The sequence below is a fragment of the Diospyros lotus genome, chromosome 5 (genome assembly GCF_014633365.1).
Source record: "Diospyros lotus cultivar Yz01 chromosome 5, ASM1463336v1, whole genome shotgun sequence".
Taxonomy (NCBI): Eukaryota; Viridiplantae; Streptophyta; class Magnoliopsida; order Ericales; family Ebenaceae; genus Diospyros; species Diospyros lotus.
Window position 1 is genome coordinate 27,575,357 of NC_068342.1, and position 23,035 is coordinate 27,598,391.

At 36.5% G+C, this 23,035-nt stretch overlaps 1 protein-coding gene across 3 annotated transcripts in view; it reads right to left on the minus strand.

The window, feature by feature from the left end:
- The window catches only part of LOC127801380 (DNA damage-binding protein 1-like), a 166,575-nt gene that overhangs the window by 113,300 nt on the left and 30,240 nt on the right, over positions 1-23,035 (minus strand). The gene's annotated exons all lie outside the window — the stretch shown is intronic.

Genomic DNA, 23,035 nt, shown 5'->3' on the forward strand with positions numbered 1-23,035 from the left:
ATTGTATAACATCTTGATAGGAAAAGATAACTTTGAGTACTTCTTGCAACCAGGATAAAGTTCACATTTAGCATCATTCAATAATCTAGTAAATTTCTAAACATCTCTGTTAGACATACATGTGCCATGGGTATTAGAAATTTCCTCTACATTACCTTCCATAAGGTTTCCTCTATGCATGTTATTCAACATTCTTTGAACATCATTATCCTGATCATGAACTTGATCATCAGAATGAATTCCATCATATGAATCACCACATTGATTAACATTATCTAATTGAAAGGCTCACCATGATGTATCCATTGAGTATAGTTTTCCAGCATCCCATAAAGAAAAATATCTTGTTTGACTTCTGTTAAACTTTTCAGGATACAATTGTTACAGTTTTGACATGGGCATCGGATCTTACCAATGGAGTTAACATGATATTTTGCAACATCTAAGAAATGTTGAACCCCTTGAATGTATGCATGCAGTGTTCAAAAATTCGGCCTAGGCGACGCCTAGGCGTTGAGTGGCAACCGGTCGCAGCGATTTAGGGCTACTCGGTAGCCCTATGCGCCATGGCCGACTAATTGGGCCGTAGCGCTGCCTAGGCAGACCAGGCGGCGCCTAACCGCCTGGGCGGCCGCTTGGGTCGCGCACGACTTGGGCCACCTAGGTTGTGCGCGTCTTGGGCTGACCTTATTTCTCTATTTCCCCTTTCCCTTTCTCTCTCTGGTTGTGTTCATCGCGGCTCCTCTCTCTCTCTCTCGCCTTCGATATTCTCTTGGTCGTTCGCCGTCGCCATTGATTTCTTCTCTTGGTCTTGCTCTCTCGTTGCTGCCGACCTTGCTGTCGACCCACCTGTTGGTCGTTCTCTCTCGTCGCCGATCGCGTCTTGCTGCGGTATGTATCCAACTATCCATCTTCCTCCGCCAACGCAAGCTTGCGTTGCTGCAGCAACGCAAAGCTGCTCGTTGCTCACTTGCGTATTGCTTGCTTCAACAAGCAGCAAGCAGCAGCAACTTGCTGCTTGTTGAAGCAAGCAATACGCAAGCTTGTTGCGTCAGCTTGTTGCTTCGTTGCTGCAGCAGCTGTTGATTTCATTAGATGAGTTTTAATTAAATTTCAATGTATATTATTCAATACTCAAGGAAAAACAAGAAAACGGGAAGTGAAATGAATGATTCAGATAGGACTGGAAGTACGAGAGCATTGTCCGAGGCCTCCTCAATTCTTAAAAGGAAGTCAAATGATGTCGGATGGGAGTATGGAATGTTAATTGATCAGAAGAATATGGATAAAATTAAATGTAAGTTGTGTGGTAAAATTATGTCTGGAGGTGTTTACAGAGTAAAAGAACACATTGGCCACATTTCTAGAAATGTTTCTACATGTCCAAAATCTTCTCCAACTGATCAAGCCAAATGTAAGAATGTTATTGTCGAGACAAAGAATAAGAGGAAAAATAAGAAGGAGGAAGATTTGATGAGATCAACTATTAATATCTCTGAAAGAGTGGAAGGGGATGATGAAGATGAATTGTAAGAGTTAGGTCGCAGAAAAACGTCCCGTACTCTTGGCCCTATGGATAAGTTTGCTAGCTCCATCAGCCCTGAAACTTGTTTGAGTGCAAGAATGACCCAAAGGTAACAAATTATTAGTGAAGCACTATTTAAAGAGAGAACACAGTCTGTTCGTGAATATTGTGCTAGATGGGTGTATGAAGCTGGTATACCTTTCAATGCGATTGACAATGATAGCTTCAAATTGTTTGTTGAGGCAGTTGATCAATTTGGGCCGGGCTTCAAACCTCCTAGTCAATACCAATTGAAGGAACCGTTATTAAAGGGGGAAGTTGACAGAATAAAAGAGTCATTGAAGAAGCATGAAGAAGAGTGGGCACGAACTGGGTGCTCTATTATGACAGATGCTTGGACAGATAGAAAAAAGAGGAGCATCATGAACCTATGTGTTAATTCTAATGCAGGTACTGCTTTCCTTTCTTCTAGAGAGTCTTCAGATGAAGCACATACAAGTGAACTTATCTTTGAGTATGTGGATAAGTGCATTGAGCAAGTTGGGCCACAAAACGTCATCCAAGTAGTAACCAACAATGCTGCCAATAATATGGGAGCGGTAAAATTATTGAAGGTGAAGAGTCCAAATATCTTTTGGACCTCATGTGCTACTCACACCATCAATTTGATACTTGAAAGTATTGAAAAACTGCCAAAGTATAAGAAAGTCATTGATCAGGCTAAGAGTTTCACAATCTTCATTTATGCACACCATAAGACCTTGTCCTTAATGAGGTCATTTACGAAGAAGAGGGATATAGTGAGACCAAGAGTCACTAGATTCGCTTCTGATTTCTTGACTTTACAGAGTTTGATGGAGAAAAAGGCCCAACTAAGGGCAATGTTTACCAGCTCTAAATGGGAGGAGTGCAAATGGTCGAAGATTGTTAAAGGGAAAGCAGCCTATGCTACTGTGATGAGCATTGCTTTTTGGAATGGTGTGACTATATGCCTTAAGGTTTTTGCACCTTTGGTGAAGGTGCTTCGAATTGTTGATGCGGATAGAAAGCCTTTTATGGGCTTTTTATGTGGAGAGATTAAGCAAACAAAGGAAGATATTAAGGAGGCCTTAAATAATCTTGAAAAGAATTATAAGCTTATTATGGAGATTATTGAAGTAAGGGTAAAAGATAGGCTACATAGTCCACTACATTTTGCAGCTTACCTTTTGAATCCCTACTACTTTTTCAAGGATATGGATATACAACTTGATAATGAAGTGATGGATGGGCTTTTTAACTGTGTGGAGATGTTTTATCATTATGATGGTGAATTGCAAGGCCATGTTATAAATGTTGAGTTTCCAAAGTATACTCGTAAAGATGGAGCTTTTGGAAAATCGTGGGCAACTCAAGGGTGTGCGAAAAATGATGACAATTATAATCCAGGTATAAAATTCCTTTAATCCTTTCTATTTTATATTAGTGTATAAATTAAATTTGTTTACTTTATACTTGTTTGACCTATGTAGTTACAAGGTGGATGACTTATGGAAATCAAACTCCAAACTTGCAACGAATGGCGAGAAATATTCTCTCGTTAACCACTAGTTCATCCGGTTGTGAAAGAAATTGTAGCACTTTTGAAGGGGTTAGTGTATATATGAATTATATTTATTTACTATCAATTAGTTATCCTTATTTAGTTATCATTTATATTGATATTGCTTTTATTTTATTTATGTAGATACATACGAAGAAAAGAAATAGACTAGACGTGAATCGATTGAACAATCTAGTTTGTGTTCAATTTAATGCGAAATTGATGAACAAGCACAAAAGGGAGAAGGAAAGGAATGTTGATGTGCTACTTGCTAGTGATGCTAATAATGCACAAGGATGGATCGTTGATGGAGAAGATGATGAAGAAGTTGAGCCTGGTACGGGGCTCACTTGGGAAGTGGTTGGTGAAGCATCGGGAGTAGACGAGATGCTTCAAGCTCGAAGAAGTTCTAGGATGAGGGAGCTTCATGAAGATGATTTTCAATCAGAAGAAGAAGATGAGCAAGAAATCAATGAATTTGATTTTGAGTCCGATAAAGATTGTGTACTGGAAGAATATGGAGAGGAAGAAGACCAATTAGATAGTTAGACTTAGATTCTTCAGATATGGTTTATGTTGTATTATTGCTACTTCTACCTTCTTGAACTTATAACTAATATAATAGTTTATTTTCTGAGTCTTAATTTCATTATTTCACTTGTCTTTTCAACTTTGATTTACCTGAAAATAATATCAAATTATATCAAAAGGTTTTTAGAAAAAAAAAAAAAATCATTTTTCCTAGTCGCCGCCTAGGCGCTAGGCCCCAGCCTAGCGCCCGACTAGCGCCTAGCGCGTTTTTTAACACTGTAAGCATGACAAAATTTATTCTTCAATTTTATCCAACTTTTGTCCATCAAGTTATCCTAATATTAAAGAAAAAAAAAAAGAGTGAAAACTAAGAAATTCATTAACTCGTAAAAATATTACAGATATATAGTACACTCAACTACTAAGACAAAACTGGTTTGTCTCAGATTCCTCTGTAATAAAATGCAAACATAACGATATTAATTCCAATAAAGCAAGGAATACTTTATAGTCACAGAGAAAGAAAAAGGAATAAATTAAAAGGCCCAACTCCATAAATAAAGACAAATATATTATAGCCCATGAACAACATATGTTGTGTTTGAAATTAAATGTTTTTCTCCATCTAGATTATGGCTTGGGCTTTTCTTATTGGCTGATTACCTCATCTGGATTTGGGAACAATCATAAATGTACTTTGGATATCTAAATAGTTTCATAACAGTTAAGAAAGATTTGGTTTTTTGGTCCAAAAAAAGTGTTTATGTAATACTCCAAGAGCCTAGAGAATGGTAGTATATATCGAGGATAAATAAGGAAGGAAACAACACCAGCTGTATACCTTTTGGGCTAAATGTAGACAATAAACTCCCAGGTTAAGCATGCTTGAGCTAAGCTCAAGGATGTGTGACCCTTTGGGAAGTTCGCGTAGGCTGATCAGGGTAAGTTATTCCGGTCCTTCCTATCGCTCGATGCGGGACGTTACAGGTGGTATTAGAGTCAACCTTTGGTGAAGGCAGTCCGATGAGGGCGGGGAGTGGTGCCGGGGCTCGAGGGCTTGTACAAGGAGCGGCTTCTGGCAAGCTTCTAGGATGGCAGCCCCCAAAGGGGAGAAGATCTGGGACCAATTGTAAGGTCGCATGACAAGTCATGTGCTCAAATGGGGGAGAGTGTAATACCCCAAGAGCCTAGAAAAGGATTGTATATATCAAGAATAAGTAAGGAAGGAAACAATATCAACTGGATACCTTTTGGGCTGAACGTAGGCAAAGAACTCCTAGGTTAAGCGTGCTTGTGCTGAGAAAACTCAAGGATGGGTGACCCTCTGGGAAGTTCGTGTAAGCCCATCAGGATAAGTTGTTCTGGTCCTTCCTATCGCTCGATGTGGGATGTTATGCTATTTCATTAGTTGTTTTATAGGTTGTAAAAGGTTATTTTTTCCACGTCTAACATCCTTGTTTTGAAGCCACAAAGGTCATTTTGCAATGGAGTTCTTTGCCTACGTACTCATTGATACAATGGTGTATGTGAGTTTGTTTTAACTTAGTGAATGAAAGTGTGGACTGCTGAGAATTTGTTGTTGGGTAAGGAAATCCCATTGAGGATTAAACCCGCAACACTTTCAACAAGCATAACTCTTATTGAGGAACAAAGTTTCACTTTTAGAACATAGAAACTTTCTTAAGTTTGATGTTTTATATTTACACACACACATTGTAACATCCTGCATCGAGCGATAGGAAGGATCGGAACAACTTACCCTAATGGGCCTACGCGAACTTCCCAAGGGGTCACCCATCCTTGAGCTACCCCAGCTTAAGCACGCTTAACCCGAGAGTTCCATGCCTACATTCAGCCCAAAAGGTATCCAACTGGTGCTGTTTCCTTTCTTACTTATTCTCAATATATACTACCATTCTCTGGGCTCTTGGGGTATTAACACATTGAGTTAAAGCGCCAATTTTGCACTGCACATTACAAAGTGCCAAATAAGTTACTACACTTTTAGAACCAATGCCATGTTAGCCATTATAGTAGATGCTTTCTTAAAGCCGTCGAATAATGTTTTTAATTATATTAGCAATATTAACTTTTTTTTCAATGAAAATAACCCCACATAGTCGCAAACACCTAAATCAAACCTCAAATTCAGATCAGATGAACCTCACATAGTTGCATATGTCTTTTTAAAGTATTGATGGCTAATTTGGCCCTAACTCTTAAAAGTACAATGGCTTATTTGTCCCTTTTTGAAGTATATTAGCTAATTTGGTGCCAAGGCTAAAGTACAATGACTTATCTAGCACTTCGCCCTAAGTTAAATTAAGAATATAATACATTTTTTCTTGCGTCGCTTTGTCATCTCCTGCAGTAATATTTGTGCTTGTACATGCATGATACATAGTATCTTCTGTATTGCATGTCCATACATTTGCTTCATATATTGAGAATACTTTTTAAATTTTCTCTATTTTGTTGCTTCGCTCATATTAATTTAGAGAGGGAGCAAGCAGGAGGCAAGGCCAATCCTTATATTAAAGGTGATTGCTAGTTTGCCTATGATTAAGTAAAGGGACAAATGGTATTACACCTATTAGCTGGATGATCTCCCGTTGATCATTTAAGTGTCTTCTGTGATGAGTTTAGGCTTTGCTTCAAAGATTGTGTGGGGATCAACTTATTTGAGAGGGGAAGGGAATTTATAAACTAGATTCTTCTTAATTGCCTGATGAGGGTTGCTATTTGATTTTCATTTTCATTGGGCAATCACAGCCTCAATTATAGGTTTATGCATTATTCGGATTGATGTTGATATTGCTATTTAATTTTCATTTTCATTCGGTAATCACAGCCTCAGTTATAGGTTTATGCATTATTCGGATTGATGTTGCTATAGGTATAATCAGAAAGTTCCTAGACTATTCCTTATGCGAGATGTTTTGCATAATCAAAAAGTGTTGGCATGTGTTACTATAATGATTGTTTTCTTATTGTCATTTCTTGAAGTTAAGGATGTGTTGGCTGTTGAAGAATGTGTGAGGAGTCAGAGCATTGCCCATAAGAAGCCCAATCCCTTAATTTGCCCACATAAATTTGGCTTTTAATGTTTGTATGGATATTAATATTATCATTATTCATATTAGTCCTTTCAATATTGTTATCGTCGATGAATAAAAGGGGGAAATGATAGATCAAGAAATTGAAAATGAAGCTTGGAAATAAGTATTGAGTTATTAAATAAAACGGGTAGTTAGCATAGGATAAGTAGCTAAATCAAGTAGTTTTGCATCCTAGACCTTGCACAACATAAAGATGGAGATTACTAGTGTTGATATGACCAACAAAGGGAAATACGCTTCAAGTGGTTTATGACCAAGGGGTGGCCGCAACCGCACCCTTAATAATATGTTGAGGGTCTGCCATTGGACGTACTCCAGGTTAACGCCTGAGGACAATTAGCTCCACCCAAGATCTCCATACCTAACCACTCACACTTGGGGCCAGACAGCTCAACTCCATGCTAACACCTAAGGGCAATTAGCTCCACCCAAAGTTTGACACTTGGGGCTAAACAGCTCAACTCCAAGCTAACACCTCAGGCCAGTCAGCTCCACCCAAGGTCTACACCAAGCTTATGCTCGGGTTATTGAGGCCAGATAGCTCAACATCTAGGGGCATACTCCCATATGCACACCACCCTAGAGGCCAATCAACTCCACTCAATGCCCCGATCCACCCATATAGCATATCCAAATTATCATACACAAGTAAGCTTATAATATTCTACTGCATTACCTAATTCGTGAACCCTCACCCATGCGCGAACCATGCTCGAGAATGCCCAAATAATCCCCCTAAGAGCATTTAACCATGCTTAGGGATTGTGAAGGGATCATCCCAACTTAGCCTCTCCTGAATCCCAACTCACATAGTGACACGCCAATGAACGCATAATAATTTCCAAGAACAACTAGACATGGTGTGGATCCAAGAAGCAACCATTTAAAACTTGGCTAAGTATGCAATCAACCCCAGATCCCACAAAAATTTCCATTTAACCTGAAACTCAAGTAATGAAATGCCAAGAAATGCTCATTGTCACTCGAGGCCATGAATGCATGAAACAATCCCCAAATATGCATCTCAACCATCTCTCATAATATTTATTCACGAGACCCAAAAATCGAATCATATAATGCCACGGAACGTGGGTTGAACTCTCAACTCCGCTAGGTATGACTTTAAGCCCTAGGGATACCCTTCAAAACTTGTCCAAATAATACCCATAGTATGTGAAATTGAAGCCTATTGAGTCTAGTTTACAATGCTTCAAACAGCTCATCAATCGAATATTTATAAAAAAAAATTATGGCCAAAATAGTATAAGGTGTACATTATAGAGTCGACTTACGAATAGTCGATTAATGAGAGCTCATTAGTCGACTATTGAAAGGATTAGTCAACTGGACTGAGGTCTGATCTTTCGAAGGTCGATTAACCCACTGAATAGTCGATTATTGACCAAAATAGTCGACTAATGAACCTAGAAACACACATAAATGCTCGAGAACACCTCAAAATCACCCAAAACTCCCAACCATCAATCCCAATCACAAAAATACATCATTCCCAACTGAATATAGGGTAAAACTAACCCTATTTGAAGTTCCAAATCAGTTCTAATCACCACCTCCAAGAACTTAGAGGAATCTACCAAGATTTTTACATAAACTCCCACCCAAAACATCCTTGCAAACTATAGTGATCTTTTCCACAATTAATTCACAATATATCAAAAGTTAAGGATTTAGAAGAGGAATCAAGGAGTAGGACTTGCCTTGCTATGCTTCCCCTTTGATTTCAAGCTTGATGCAACCACTACAAGTGTAACATCCCGAAATTTGGAAAATGAATAATGCTTATTAATTTTGGCATTTGAAGTGATTATGGAATCTTTGAGGAACTAAGGAAAAATAATAACTTATGTTGTTTAAGAAAATAGAAAATTAAGGATAATTAATTAAATTATTTGGGACTGACTAATCATTATTAATTATTGTATTTGTGGTGATTATTGTATATTTCTGGATTAAAAAGGATATATTAATTTATTTGGGTATTTGGAGATTTAAGAAAATGTGTATTTATGTTGTTTTGAGAAAATAATTATTTATTGGAGAGTATTTAGGAAAATAATTGGAAAATAAATTAATTTAGTAGATTTTCTCGAAACTTGGGGTGTTAGGGGAATAAGTGTAAATGGAAGTTGGGGCGTATGAGTAATTAAGGGAAGTTGTGGGTGTTGAAACTTGATTTGCAGAATTGGCCGAGAGTCAATATAAAATTAAATGGGTGTATTATATGTATGAAGGAGTAGCTGGATCAGGCGGTCGCGCGCGAGGGAGGAAGGTGGACGCCAAAATGGTGTCGTTTCACTTGAGGCGGTGGCCTCCTAGCGGTTGCTACAGCGGTCGCCACGTGGCTTCTTCCCAGCCACTCTTTTTACACCCGATTTAAGCCCAATTCGGGCATCTCTAAACCAACAAAATTGAAGGAAAATTTTAAGGAAGAGCAGGCGCCGAGACTGATAATGGAGTGAATTTGGGAGGAAAAAGCAAGATTAAATGTGGTTTAATTAGCCAGGTAAGTAAAGAAATATGTAATAATCATTCTGTACGGTTGGAATTTTATTTTGGGTCCAATTTTATTAATTTTGGACGTTTATGTTAATTTACAGCGTGTATTAATTTGGTAGCGTGCAAGCGTAAAAACGTTGTAAACAGCTAAATAGAGGCAGGCTGTCTTCTACCTTTGCAGTCTCCTTTCATTTTATGAATTCCATGCATTCCCTTAACTTGTTTCGGTGTCACGTATTAATTATATAAATTGAGGATGTTATTGGTATAATTTAATTTAAATTAAATATGAGACTCGTTGGGGTTTTATTTGTAGTGTGCCTACGTGGGTAAAAATGTATTAAAAGCGTTATATGTTTACGAATTTTATACGGTTAATTTGCTTAATGTAAGTTATGATTTTATTAATTAATTATAAAATGTTTTACTTCGCAATGGGAGCACAAAAGAGGCAGGAATCAGCTGTGTAAAGGCAAGCTCCTAACCCTCTCCTCATGTTCTTTAATTCCCGTGAGAGACTCCGTGATTTCTCGTATTTTATTCCCTCCCTTACTCTAATTCGGTGCCTATCATTATTTATTGAGTTATTATTCGTTTGTTTTAATTTAAATTAAATCTGGGACTTCTAGTATTTTAATTGTTGAAAGCCTACGGGAGTTTGTACCGCCCCCATTCTTTTCAGAATGATGTCGAACCCAGCTTGGGGACTAGGTTCCTAGATGTGTGGGTTTATTTACGATTTTCTCGGGTTTATTTGTAATGACCCGTTAGTGGGTCCGGGTGCTATATTTTGCCATGAGGTATCCATGATATGAGAATGATAAGTTTTGGTGGTTGTCATGTGTTATTGTAAGTTATTTCCAAGAAAATGTGGAAAGTCAAATGTTTGACTTTGGTGAAGTGGGACCCAATATATTTTGAGGTATGGGTCGGATTATCTCTTTGCAATTTGTGGTGCTTAGTTAATGTCTAATTTACCCTTTCATATTAAGGAGTTAGCTTATTAAATGAAAAAGGGCATTTTGGTAAATTAATAAAAAGAGTATATATATATAGAGAGAGAAGGGCTTTATTTTGCCCTAAGTGGAGAAATGGAGAAAGAGAGAGCTGATTGGGAAAGAGAGAGAGAAGTGCCAAGGTGAGTAAGTTCTTCCTTTTCCATTCTTTCTAGATTTTGAAGCCTCTAAGAGTGATTAATCAAGTTAAGATTGCTTCGCTTCCCATTTTCTCTCATTTTTCTTCCATTTTGAGTGTAGGATCAAGTATATTGAAGAGAAAATCATCTCAAGCAAGTCTTGCAAGGAGGAGGAGTTCTAAAGGCAAGCTCTTCTCCTCTTAATCTTCTTCTACACTCTTAAATCTTGGTATTTTGAGAATATGAGTTGAATGCCTCCATGATTTGCAAAACCCAAACCCATGTGGATACCTATGTAGAAATGAGTGTAAATCTCCCTCAACCCTTAGTTATTTCACGTGAAGTGTCTTGGAACTTCAAATAGGGTCTCTTCCACCCTATAATCCATGGGGGTTGTGGTGGGATTTGAAGGAGGGTGGTTTATATGGGTGATTTTGGGTATTTGGCATGCATTTGGGGATGTTCGGGAGTTTTTCCATGAGGTTGGTTGACCAATTGTCTATAATCGGTCGACCGATGGGGTGTAGAGGGTTCTGTTGGTCGACCAAGGGCTTAATCGGTCGACCAACTGGGTGTTTAGGTCACTGTTGGTCGACCGATCTTTTCCTTCGGTCGACCAATCTTTCACGTTTTCAGCCTGCACATGCTCCAGTGTTTCGAGCATAACTTTTAGTAGAAAACTCCGATTGACGAACCGTTTGAAGGGTTGTAAACTAGAATCGATAGGATTCGTTTTGGTATATAATTCAGACCATTTGGATAATATTTGGTCAGTCCATTATTGTGAGCTTTGAAGGGCTTGATTCTCCCTTCTAATTGTTGCGGGAATGAAGCTAGGTTCCTAAGTTCTTGTTAGAGGTTGTTGTGGATGAGAGTCGAGCATGTGAATCCCTTTATTTTTAGTATAATTATAGTTCTTTCTTATGCATGTAAAGGTTTGAGATATGCATTGGGGGTTCCATTTGATTTGAGTGCTTGTCACACGACCATGCTATTTATTTGCTAGTTGTTAAGCACAAGCATTTGCATTTGGCGTGTGATTTACTAGTTGGGCGAGGCTTGGCGGGATGCTTGGCCTATGGGGGCTTTGTATCCTGTCCAATCTACTACGCCACCCTTATGTGCTGCATTTGCATGAGTCTTGGCGCCGGTTTTGAGATACAGCTGTACGGTGTCGGGCTTTCCCGGACCGAGTTATTAAGGACGCCTCGGCGTGCCTAGTTTTTATTTTGGACGCTTATGCGTGCCAGCGAGTGTGGTCGCTCCTACTCGAGTGAGCTTTAGCTCGTAGTTCAGAGACAGACTGCCTTCAGGGCAGTAGCAGGTTTGTTATCAGGACTTTGGTGCCAGTGCATTCCTTATTTGGGCCCCAAGATCCAGTATGTGAGCATTGTTACTTTTTAGTTGATACCTGCTGCAATTTATGAGCCTACACGACATGTTATGCATGAGTTTTAGTTTGTTATGTATTTGAGAGGCAAGTGTATTCTTAGTACCTATTCTTATGCCTTCCTTTCTTATGAGCTTGTTGAGTCATTTGGACTCACCTTGTTTCTCTTCATTCCAGGTAATGGCAAGGACCCGGTCACGGATGAGTCTAGTGGTTCTCGACTTATGGGTTAGACGGTGTACAGGGCCATGCAGATCTAGCAATTGTCAGCTTAGGAGTTCTTTTTGTCCATTTTGTCGCTTCTGGTCTGTGGTTTTCTTCAGATTATTTGGGTCTGTATGGATTGTGTTTATTTTTTTGTGGCCGGTGTGCCAGTGATGTATGTTATGCATGCCTAGGCTAGGTAAGCCTAGAGATCAGTTGTTGTATAGCAGATTGAGGTTTTGATATGCATGCCAGGATGGCAAGTTTCCCTTATCAATTTTCTCTTGATATTTATCAATGGCATGCATGACAGGTCCTTTGTGATCAGGTTGCCTCTATTTCAGTAGGGCACCCGCTTGGGTTCTTTGGGGACCTGGGTGGGGGCCTTACATTATTTATGGTTCGGTTAGAGCTATCGAGTAGTAGGGCAGGGGTTGGCTGTTTGGTGACTTTGGGGTAGACTACTGTACGACCCTGAAGTGGACTGTCGGGCGGACACTCCTAGTCACTGGTGGTTGACCAGTGCCGGGCACTGCTGACTAGCTGCCAGTATGTGATTTACTGCATGATTAGATACATTGTATTATTGTTCATGATTTGATATGCACATGGGTACGGGATGCATGTTGGGATATTCATTTATTGAGTATGCTTGGACACGGACATTCTAGTATGGTTAGATTGCATCTGGCACGGGCATATGCATCACGTGTGGTTTACTATGTGGGCGGAGCATGGCCTAATGCCTGGATGTATGGGCGCCAGTGTATCACGTTGATGCTTACTACGCCATTGCATTTTTATGTGCATTGCATGGTTACCGACAGTACACAGTTCTCGGACGGGAAGACCGTTCCGAGGGAGCCTATGGTTCGATTATTCAGAAGCTCGGGTGTTGGGAGGACCGACGCGAGCATTCGGGTGACGGGAGTACTAACCCGGGACAGTGCGGACATGTTTGTTGGAGATATACGTTGCCTTTCAGTGCAGCGACTGGTTGGTATGGGACTTGGGTGCCGTGTGTCTTGTGTGGGCCCCAAGGACCGGTATGTGCTTTCATTATGCTACACTATTGTGTTGTAGCGTCTCATGGCTTGTGTGTGCTTGGGGGTTAGTGTTCTGGGGAGAGTTTATTGGATATGTTTAGCCTTCAGCCTTTCTTTCTTTATGCTTGCTGAGTCTCTCGACTCACTTTGCTTTCCATCATTCTAGGTAGTAGCAACGTGAGTCAAGGGCAAGGGAGTCAACTTCTAGCGACAGAGTCAGTATGGTGTACAGGCAGTTTCGTCAGTCCCTATCATTCCCCCGTCAGCCCTAGTCAACTCTGATGTTTGTGAGGGATTGACTCTCTATTATTTTTACTGTGCCAAGTCATTCCTCATGTCTCATGTATGTCGGTATAGGAGTCTGTATTTATTTATTACCGCGGTGCTAGTGGAGTTCCCGTAGTGCATGCATGTGTTTAGCTTCGCTTCTGTTGTTCTTATTTTTGAGTATGCATGCCAGGATAGTTTTCTCCTATGTTTCATTCTTTCTCCTTCCGTAGGCGTTTTCATTCCGGTAATCCGGGTGGTTAGGATATCCGGGCGGGAGTGTTTACAACAAGAGAAGAACTCTTGATCCACCTTTAAACAAGAAGGAAAGTAGGCTAAATAGGAAGAAAATGATGAGAAATTAGATACAAATTTACTTTAACCCTCCTTGTACCTTTGATTATCCAAGAATTGAAGAAGGAAGTGAGCCCTAGCTCTCCCTTGCTTCTCTTCTTCTCCTCTCATGGCTCCCCCTTTCTCCTCCTTTAGATTTTGCTTCACACCTCCAATTACCTCCTATATATATCCTCCCATTTTCCCACAACTATATTTATCTTTATTAGAAATTCCTTTCATGTCCCATTTCAAATTATTTCACTTATAATCATTTCATAATACGAAAATTAAGATTTCTCTATTAACCGATACCCGAAATACCCCAAGGTGAGTATACCAACACCTTGCACACACCCGGGTCCCATATATCAGAACCAAGACGCAGTCTTGGCCCCACTTCAAATTCTTTGGCCATGTCACCAAAAACAAATAAAACCCTCAAAATTATTCCCAAATGAAATAAATATGTTATCCTCCCATTAACATTACCCAGACCCACTTATGGGTCATTACATTAATGGAAGCTAATTATATTTTTTTTTCTATTTACTAAATTTTACACTACAAGAAATGTGATGATTAACTATGAATTTATAAGTGACAAGTAAAATTTTATCACTAATACTCTATCATTAATGACGAAAAATTACTTTCGTCACCAAGCACATAATCATTTAGATGTTTAGTGACGAAAGGAAAACTTTTGTCACTAATGCTCTAAAATATTAGGATGACATCAAATTATTTCTTTTGGATACAACATCCATGATGCATTAGTGACGAATGTTTGTCATTAATGGTATTAAAAAATAATGACAAATAATTTAGTCACTAATTCTAAAATAGAAATTTGGACAAATTATTGACTTATCGTGACAAAACAATTTTGTCACTAATGGTGTTAACTATTTAGCAACCAACTTTTTCGTCACCATTTTAAGGATATAAACCAATGCTGAAAATACTAGCTTATTAGTGACGAAATAATTTATAGTCAATAGTTAATACATTTAGTGACGAAATCTTTTCACTTTTTTAAGAATAAAAAATGTGAACAAATTAGTTCCAAAATTAATAATTTTACAGTGACGAAACTTTTGCTAATAATGGTATTTAACTATTAATAAATAATTTCATCTCTAACTTAGAGATAAAATATGCATAAGTGGACAACAAGTAATAAACTAATTATTAATAATGAATAAACATCCCTTCGAAAATTAAAATTTGTACGAGTGCTCATTATTTATAATAATTAAATAAAAAGACTAATCAATTTAAAATTATCAAATAATAAAAATTAAATAACAATGAAACCCATGATACATACCTAGTTGATGTATGGGCATATGTAATTGTTACTAAAAATAAATTAGCATCAATGTTATTTAGAAAATATCAAGTTAATAAAAACTATATAATTTAATTGTCTAATAATGTTATTTAAACACAATATGTTGAAAAAATTATAAACACTTTCTCAACAAATTATCAACTGATTTCAAAAGTTTTAAACACTTATACAAAGTAGAAGTATTTATTATTTTTGAGAAATTATTAACCCAGTTCAATTCTTGTGGTGTTCGCTTTCTCTTCTTATTATTGGAATGCTTTCCTAGTATTAAAGTTGGGAGGTTACCCAACTATTGTAATATATCACTAGATGATAACTCCTTAGGTTTTTACCTAAGTTCTGATTTGCCATCAAACTTCTTACTTTTTCGCCATCTATGAATAGGATCAAGATATTAACGATGCCCCATATAACAAATCTTACTCCTTAACCTACATGAGTATGTATTCTTATTACACAAAGGCATTGTTGTTAAAATTGCAAGTCAACTCATACGATTTTACGAGTTTACGAGTCATGAGGCATAAAATGAGTCAACTCGCTTGTAGGATCGAGTTTTATAGAATCGGACCCGAGTCTACAAGTTTATCGATCCAAGTTTACGAGCTTACTGGGTCTAAGTTTACGATTTTACGAGTTTACCAAGTTTAGTTTTGCCAACAATTTTGAGGTTAGAAACAAAAATATTTTCGTTCCTAACCAACATATATATATATATATACATACAATCGTTGTCAATCTCCTATTTTGGTTCTTCTACAAACCCTAGACGACGTTGTGTCTGTGTGCTTGTTGCATTCGTTGCTTGTGTCCTTCTGCAAACCCTAATCGTTATCGATCTTGTTTTGGCCTTTCTTCTTCTTTCGTTCACCTTGAAAGTTCGAAGAATCAAACCCAACCCACGTATGTGAGTGAGAGTGACTATGTTTTGCAAAGTTTGGTAATCAAATGTCGTGTGTGCATTGTGCTTAGCTCTGTGTTTTGTCCAATTGATGTGCTGAGTGAGTGATGTGCAGCTGTGCCTGTGTGTGTACATTCTCATTTGTGATGTTATTATCTACACGTACAAGTAAGTGCAGATTTAAAGAATTAATCTTAAATATGTCACAATCAGATCATGAGTGGGTCTAATAATTTTATATTAAGATTGATGATTAGCAAGAAACAAATATACCTCTTTAGTATTGGTAACTTAATTAGTGTAATGACATAATGTATAAATTTAACAATATTTGTTATTTTTATGACTTAGTATTTGTATTTATTTTTAACAATATTTGTTGATGATGATGGTAATGTTTGTTGTTTGAAATTTTGATGTAGTGTTTTTGAAATTGATAGATGAAGTATTTTTAAAATAGGTGCATCTATTTCATTTATAATAAGAAATATGTCCTTATAAACATATATTTACATAAATTATAGAGTATTTTTAATTTTTCATAAAATCTTACGATTTTACGATCCGATTTTATGAACCCTCTTACAATCCCACTTAAAATCTCGATTTTAACAACCTTGCACACAAGACAAGCCATATATCCTTTTGTGCTTTGTGCTCCACCCAGATAAATTACCATAAGCAGGGAAGTCATTTATTGTCCACAAAATAACAGCATGCAATTTAAAGTACTCCTTGGTTGAGGCAAAAAATGTTTGTACACCTATGCTCCACAACTCCTTTAATTCGTTTTATCAATGGTTGGATATAGACATCAATATCTTTACTTGGAGCTTGAGGTCCAGGAATAAGCAATGACATCATAAAGAAATGTTGCTTCATACATAACCATGGTAGTAAGTTGTACGACACCAAAATTACTGGCCACATGCTATATGTGCTACTCATGTTACCAAACAGATTAAAACCATCAGTTGCAAGCCCAAGTCTAATGCAACGAGGCTCTTGTGCAAACCATTCATGTTCTTTATCAAAGTCTTTCCATGTTTTACTATCTGCTAGATGCCTCATTACACCCTCCTCAACATAACGCTTATCTTTATGCCAACGACAATCTAAAGCAGTTTTTCTAGACATATACAATCTTTGAAGCCTTGGTGTCAACGGAAAGTAACGCAAAATTTTGTAAGGAATCTTTTCCCCATGGCCATCATTTTGTAGCAGTGACTGTGTCAATAAAGTTAGGGTGCCAGCTATGACAAATCACAAAGTTTGGGGGCGGGGCATGACAAAGATCAAGTGCCTGTTTGATTTTGTTCCTAATTTTCACATATTCATTTTTAGTTTAACTTTTCAAATTTTGTGTTTAGTTTTTGTTTTCAGTTGGAAAAATCAAAACTGAATCTATAGTTTGATTTTGGGTAAATTAATGTAGCACTGCTAAGGGTTGACGAAGATGTAATGGTGGTAGCCACAACAATTGACAGTTGTGGTGGTTCGACGAAGAGGAGCCAAGGAGAAGAGATGGTCACTAGTGATGGTGGCAGTTGCGACGGAGTAAGGTAACAATGATTGAGCGGCAGTGCTTAGCTTCACCAAGAGATAACAAAGAGAGTCGAGACGGGCCCCCCCAGCCATGGGGATTGTAGAGAGCAACTGTAACACCCCAGATTTTCAAAATCAAAAATGAGGTAATACCTGAGATTGTTAGGTTCTAATACTTAAGGAAATAGGCCATTTCAAGGAATTGAGGAAGCCTTGAGGGAAAAATTCAGTTTCTGAACCAGTGGCAAAATCGTAAATATTGAAGTCGGGTAAAAGTGTAATTTACCTAAAATCTTGGGGTGCTAAGTGTAATTTATCCATTCTCTGGGGACCAAAAAGTGCAATTAAAAATGACCCGGTGACCAAGTTGCAAGGGCCTAAGTGCAAATTATCTAAAAAGTTCGGGCTAATGTGTAGTTCTTGAAACCTTAAAAATATCATCCATGTGCAAATCATGAATGACCAAGTGTCCCCCCTAGGTGTCACAATTGGATTGGTTGAAATCTTATAATTATGGGTGTAATGATGAGCATAGTGTGAACACTCAAAACAAATGAGCTTTGGATTCTAAACTCTATTAAATTCAATTAAGAGACGAGAGGTGCATTTGGGTTGGATGCACATGGGAGAAATGATGAAGCCTTATCTTCAATGACACATGGCAATCAACCATTGGGTTACTTGGAAGTTAGGATAAGGTCACATGATGGCTCATAATGACACTTTGAGGTGGCATTGCATGATTGGTTAGGAAAAAACTTATCTTCCAAGTTTGCAAAAGTCTCCAAACATTATCTCTAAGGACATGTGGCAAGCATTCATTGGCCATTTGAAGATAGGATTTGAAGTGTAATGATGAGAAATGTGGAAAATGCAATTAACCATGTGGGATGTAGTTATTAATTAAATGTGTAATGATGGGAAATGTAGAAAATGAATTAAACCATGTGGGATGTAATGATGGGAATATTGGAAAATCAAATTAAACATGTGACGGTTCAAAATATCAGGGACACATGGCACACTTTGGTTGGATGCACATGGTTGGAATGATGACGCGACACATGGCGCGATTTGGTTCGCTGAAGTTTCCTATAAATAAGGGCTTTGGGGTTATTCATTTTGGCACCAAGAAAGGAGGAAAAGGAAGGGAGTTTGAGAGAGGAAATACTACCAAAAGAAGGGAGAAAGTCGATGGAGAATAAGCCTTGACAGAATTTTTGGGTCTTTCTCGAAGTTCGTGCCAAGCAGTAAGAAAAACTACGAGAAAACCCATTCGCTCGTTGTAAACCGTGCTTCCTAAGGTAACCGATCAAGGTGAGTGATTCCTGCATGTTTTGTGGCATTTTGAGCATTTGTTGCTTCACTTGTGTGTTGGCTTGCACATCATGCCTTTGTGGCTTACATGTCATATTTTCCCTTATTTATGCATATTCCTTCTGTTTTGTCATATATCATGTTCATATTGGTGACTGTGGCTAGTTGTTGGGACATTATGGAAGACCTCGTGCTCTGGTGATGAGCCAGGAGTGACTATGATGACCGCGGAGGTGATTGCAACACCTTGGCATTGCTACCACAGGGGTGGATTTCATAATGGCATTATTGCATTTGCACGCATGTACTCTCATTCTCTGAGTCACTCACTTAGATGTCATATCTAACTTGGGTTGATGCCCCTGGGACATTCTATGTCCCAGGTATATTAGCATGACAGGTACCCTGAAAACAAGCAGGAGAAAAGGCTACGAGGAGGCCGATGTTTAGTTTAACTGTACTATGGATCCTATGTAACCTTTGGTTTTGTTTGAGCATTATGTACTACAATTGTATAAACAGGGCTTATGTAAGGCTTGGATTTACCTTTTATGCTGTTAAGGGTGTAAGTCGGGGATTACTATGTACTATGAACATGGTAAGGGTTGTTTGTTGGATTTCGGAAGTCTTCGAATGTTGCATTGTGAATAGCAGCTAGGATGCTCAAGGTTGTAAAGGGTGTGTGTGGGTATTCTACAATTGTACCTGCTATGATGTGTTGTGTTATGTTTTATGGAGTATTGAAGGTCGTATGCATTTCTTGCACATATAAAGGAAAATCTAGTGGAAACCCATTTTATTTAGCTTTGGATAAGCTTTCAGGTTCGATCCAACGCTTCCGTTGGTAAGGGTTTCCATAACGCCCATAGGTGATGTCTGCTTATATTCCATATTGTTGAGTATTTGGAAAAGTGGGGCGTTACAGCAACCCCCTGCTTTAATGCTCTAATGCAATGGGCTTAAATTAGTTATATTGGGCGTAAAGCTAGAAAGCTCTGTATTGTCCATACTGTAATCCAGTCACCTGGAAAGAAAGATTAGCAGCCTACAACTTTTACATGTTATTACAAGCTAACATACTTGATCCTCGACAAAACTATTGAACATTGTCAACCATAAAATGTAAAACGTTGGATAGTGACCTTGAGGAATATGTTGGGCGATCTCAAGGGTTCTCATTTGTTTCTACTCTCTCACAAGTACAATTGAAGTTATGGCTTGCAGGTAAATATATAGACCATATGTAATCTCCAAACTTAGTCAATTGGCATCCGACTATTATCTTCACAAGAACAGTCTAATTGGTCATTCCCTTGGTCATAACCCGTTACTTCTCCATCTTTTTTGCCTTAAACATTTATATAGCAGGACAGAATTTCCAACAATTTTATCTTAAGAATTCTAACAATTGATTACTTATAAAAAGAAGCTTAAATCCAACTCATCTCCTAACCTACAACTTCTTTATCTCTACATCCTAATCCTCCATTTTTATCTCTTTGTACTTGAATCAAGGATAGGTTTGTTTGTTGGGGGCCACATTTTAGGTTTTGACATACAGTTCAATCATTAAAGGCTTAGGGAATGTTGATGGTTTCTTTCATTACCATCAAGGTAATAGACACTCTCTACTTTAGTTAGTTGCCTAGCTTCTTCCCCAATACTTGTATTATTGATATTGGTCATAGTAATCCAATCCAAAGGGTGCAAAACATGCAAAGTTATCCAAAGAGAAATAATTAAACAAATACAATGTATTTGTCAAAGAGGTCAAATTAAAATTATAAAATAATTTAAAATTCATTTGTATTCCTTTTTTTTTCTTTTTGTTTTCTCATGAACATTCGAGCTCAACCATTCCCATTGAACTGACCCAAATTGATAATTAGCTTAGCCTCTATGTAAATTTTTATCATGGTATTCTTAATTACACATTTTGCTTCAATTTTTATCACCTTGTTTAATCAATTATTAACCTTTCTAATTGGTTAAAGAGTTACTGAGCTTCAAGTTAACTTTTATTGTGCTGCATAAAGCAAGCCTCTTGATTTATTAAAATATTTGCAAGTCTATAACATACACATGCACTATTTAAGAAACAAGATTGAAAATTAACTATGATTCAAGCGTTTCCAGTACAGATGAATCACATAAGATTAATTATCTTGAGATAAAATTAGTATTGACTCAACAAGCATCCATTCAAGTTAACTAAGTGGTGTTTCAAGAGTTACAGAGCTTCTCTCGTGTAACTCTGTAATACAAATACACACATAATATATATATACATTTACATATACACACAGAATATACATACACACAGAGAATATATATACACTCACAAAATATATATACAAACACAGAATACATATACACTCACAGAATATATATATATACATATACCTTTGAGGCGGCGGAGGCGGATCTGGCAGCGATGGACGTGGAGGCCCCGACCGAGTTGGAGGAGGCAGCGGTGGCTGCGATCGGAGGCAATGGCAGCAACGGATGGGTCGACGCGCGAGAGTAGTTCACAAAGAGAGAGAGAGAGAGAGGAGAGATGAGAGAGGGGGTGAGTTAGGGTTAGATTTGGGGATTTGTTGATTTGGGGAAGGAAAAGGGGAGAGAGAGAGACGACGGAGTGGTTCCAGCCCACTTCTCATTTTTTTTAATATATTTATTTGGTAAATAAAAAATAATTTATGAAAATAATAATATTAATTATTTAATTAATAAAAATAAAATAATTTATGAAAAATATTATTTATAAAAAATAATTTATGAAAAAAGTTAATTAGTTTGATATATTATATTATTTTTAATATGTTCATAATTTTTCAATATATTGTATTATCAATAAATAAAATAATTTATGAAAAAAAATTAATTAGTTTGATATATTGTATTATTTATAATATGTTTATAATTTTTTAATATATTATATTATTAATAAATAAGTAATGCCCAATTATAATAGTTTAATAATTATATTTGTGTATTTACAGAAAAATATAATTACATTGGAATTACTTATATAAAGTAGTACTTAAACTTTAATAATTTGTTTATTATTTCATGGTTAAAATTAAAAATATGATAATAAAATAATTTAAATTATTGTATCAAATTAATATTTATTTAAAAATATAATTATTGAATCCATAATTTTGTCACACTTCAAAAATATAATCCTATTAAATTTTGTATTAGAATACTTTATTAGTGTGTGAATTATTTTATTGAAACATTTCAAAAATTATGTAATTTTTGAAAAACCTCCTAAAAAAATTAACCTCCTAAAAAAATTGACTCAACAAGAGTTTTTTGTTATAGTATTTTACTTGTTCTTCTCTTTTTTCCCTTTTTACGTTTATATGTATGTTTATATTAATTTTCTCCAAACCGAAAACATATCTATGCATATTGAAAACGCTATGTAAATATAAATATATAATACATTGATATATAATATCATTAAAAATATTTATATTAATTTGTTCTTTATTTAAAAAATATTACAATTATCAAAGACAATACTCAACTCTACAGTAAAACATCATTTTTTTTTTCTTTTTAAAAAATGTCAAAAGTTCAAGACACTCCAAAGTGATAAAGACTTATCCCTCTCTAATCATAGAGATAAATTACATGCAACATAAATTTAATAATTTTTATCAACAAATATAAATATTAACTATAAAATTATCAATTACTTATAAATCACATGCACATACATCTAAACTCTTAAATCAAAAGATAAAATATTAAAGAAATGAGATTTGTTAAAAGCTAGAGAAATTTTAAATTTAACTCCCTTCGTTCCTCGTGTGATACTGATTTAGGAAAGTCCACTTTAGTTTTAGTGGAAAAAAGATTAAAACTATCATAATTTATTTTAAAAAGAAAAATCCATATAAAAGAACAATTTCACTTTCTAAAATTTTTAAAACTATTTTTTCCCCCTCTTTAGTCTTCAATAGTTTTTATTCATTTATTGTTTAGAATTGTAAATGAGATTACTCATTTCTCAACAATTTGATATTCAACTTAATAAAAATTTATTTAAATTCATTTATTAAGATAAATGAGCTGAAGTGAAATCTAATTTTAAAGTTCAATTTATAAATGAATTGAACTTTAATTTAAAAAAGTTTGACTCACTAACTCACAAGCTAGCTCGATTAGGGTTCACGAACAGATCTAATTAAAAGTTCGAGAATAATTTGTGTTATAAATATATTAATAAATTTATTCATATTTTTATAAGTA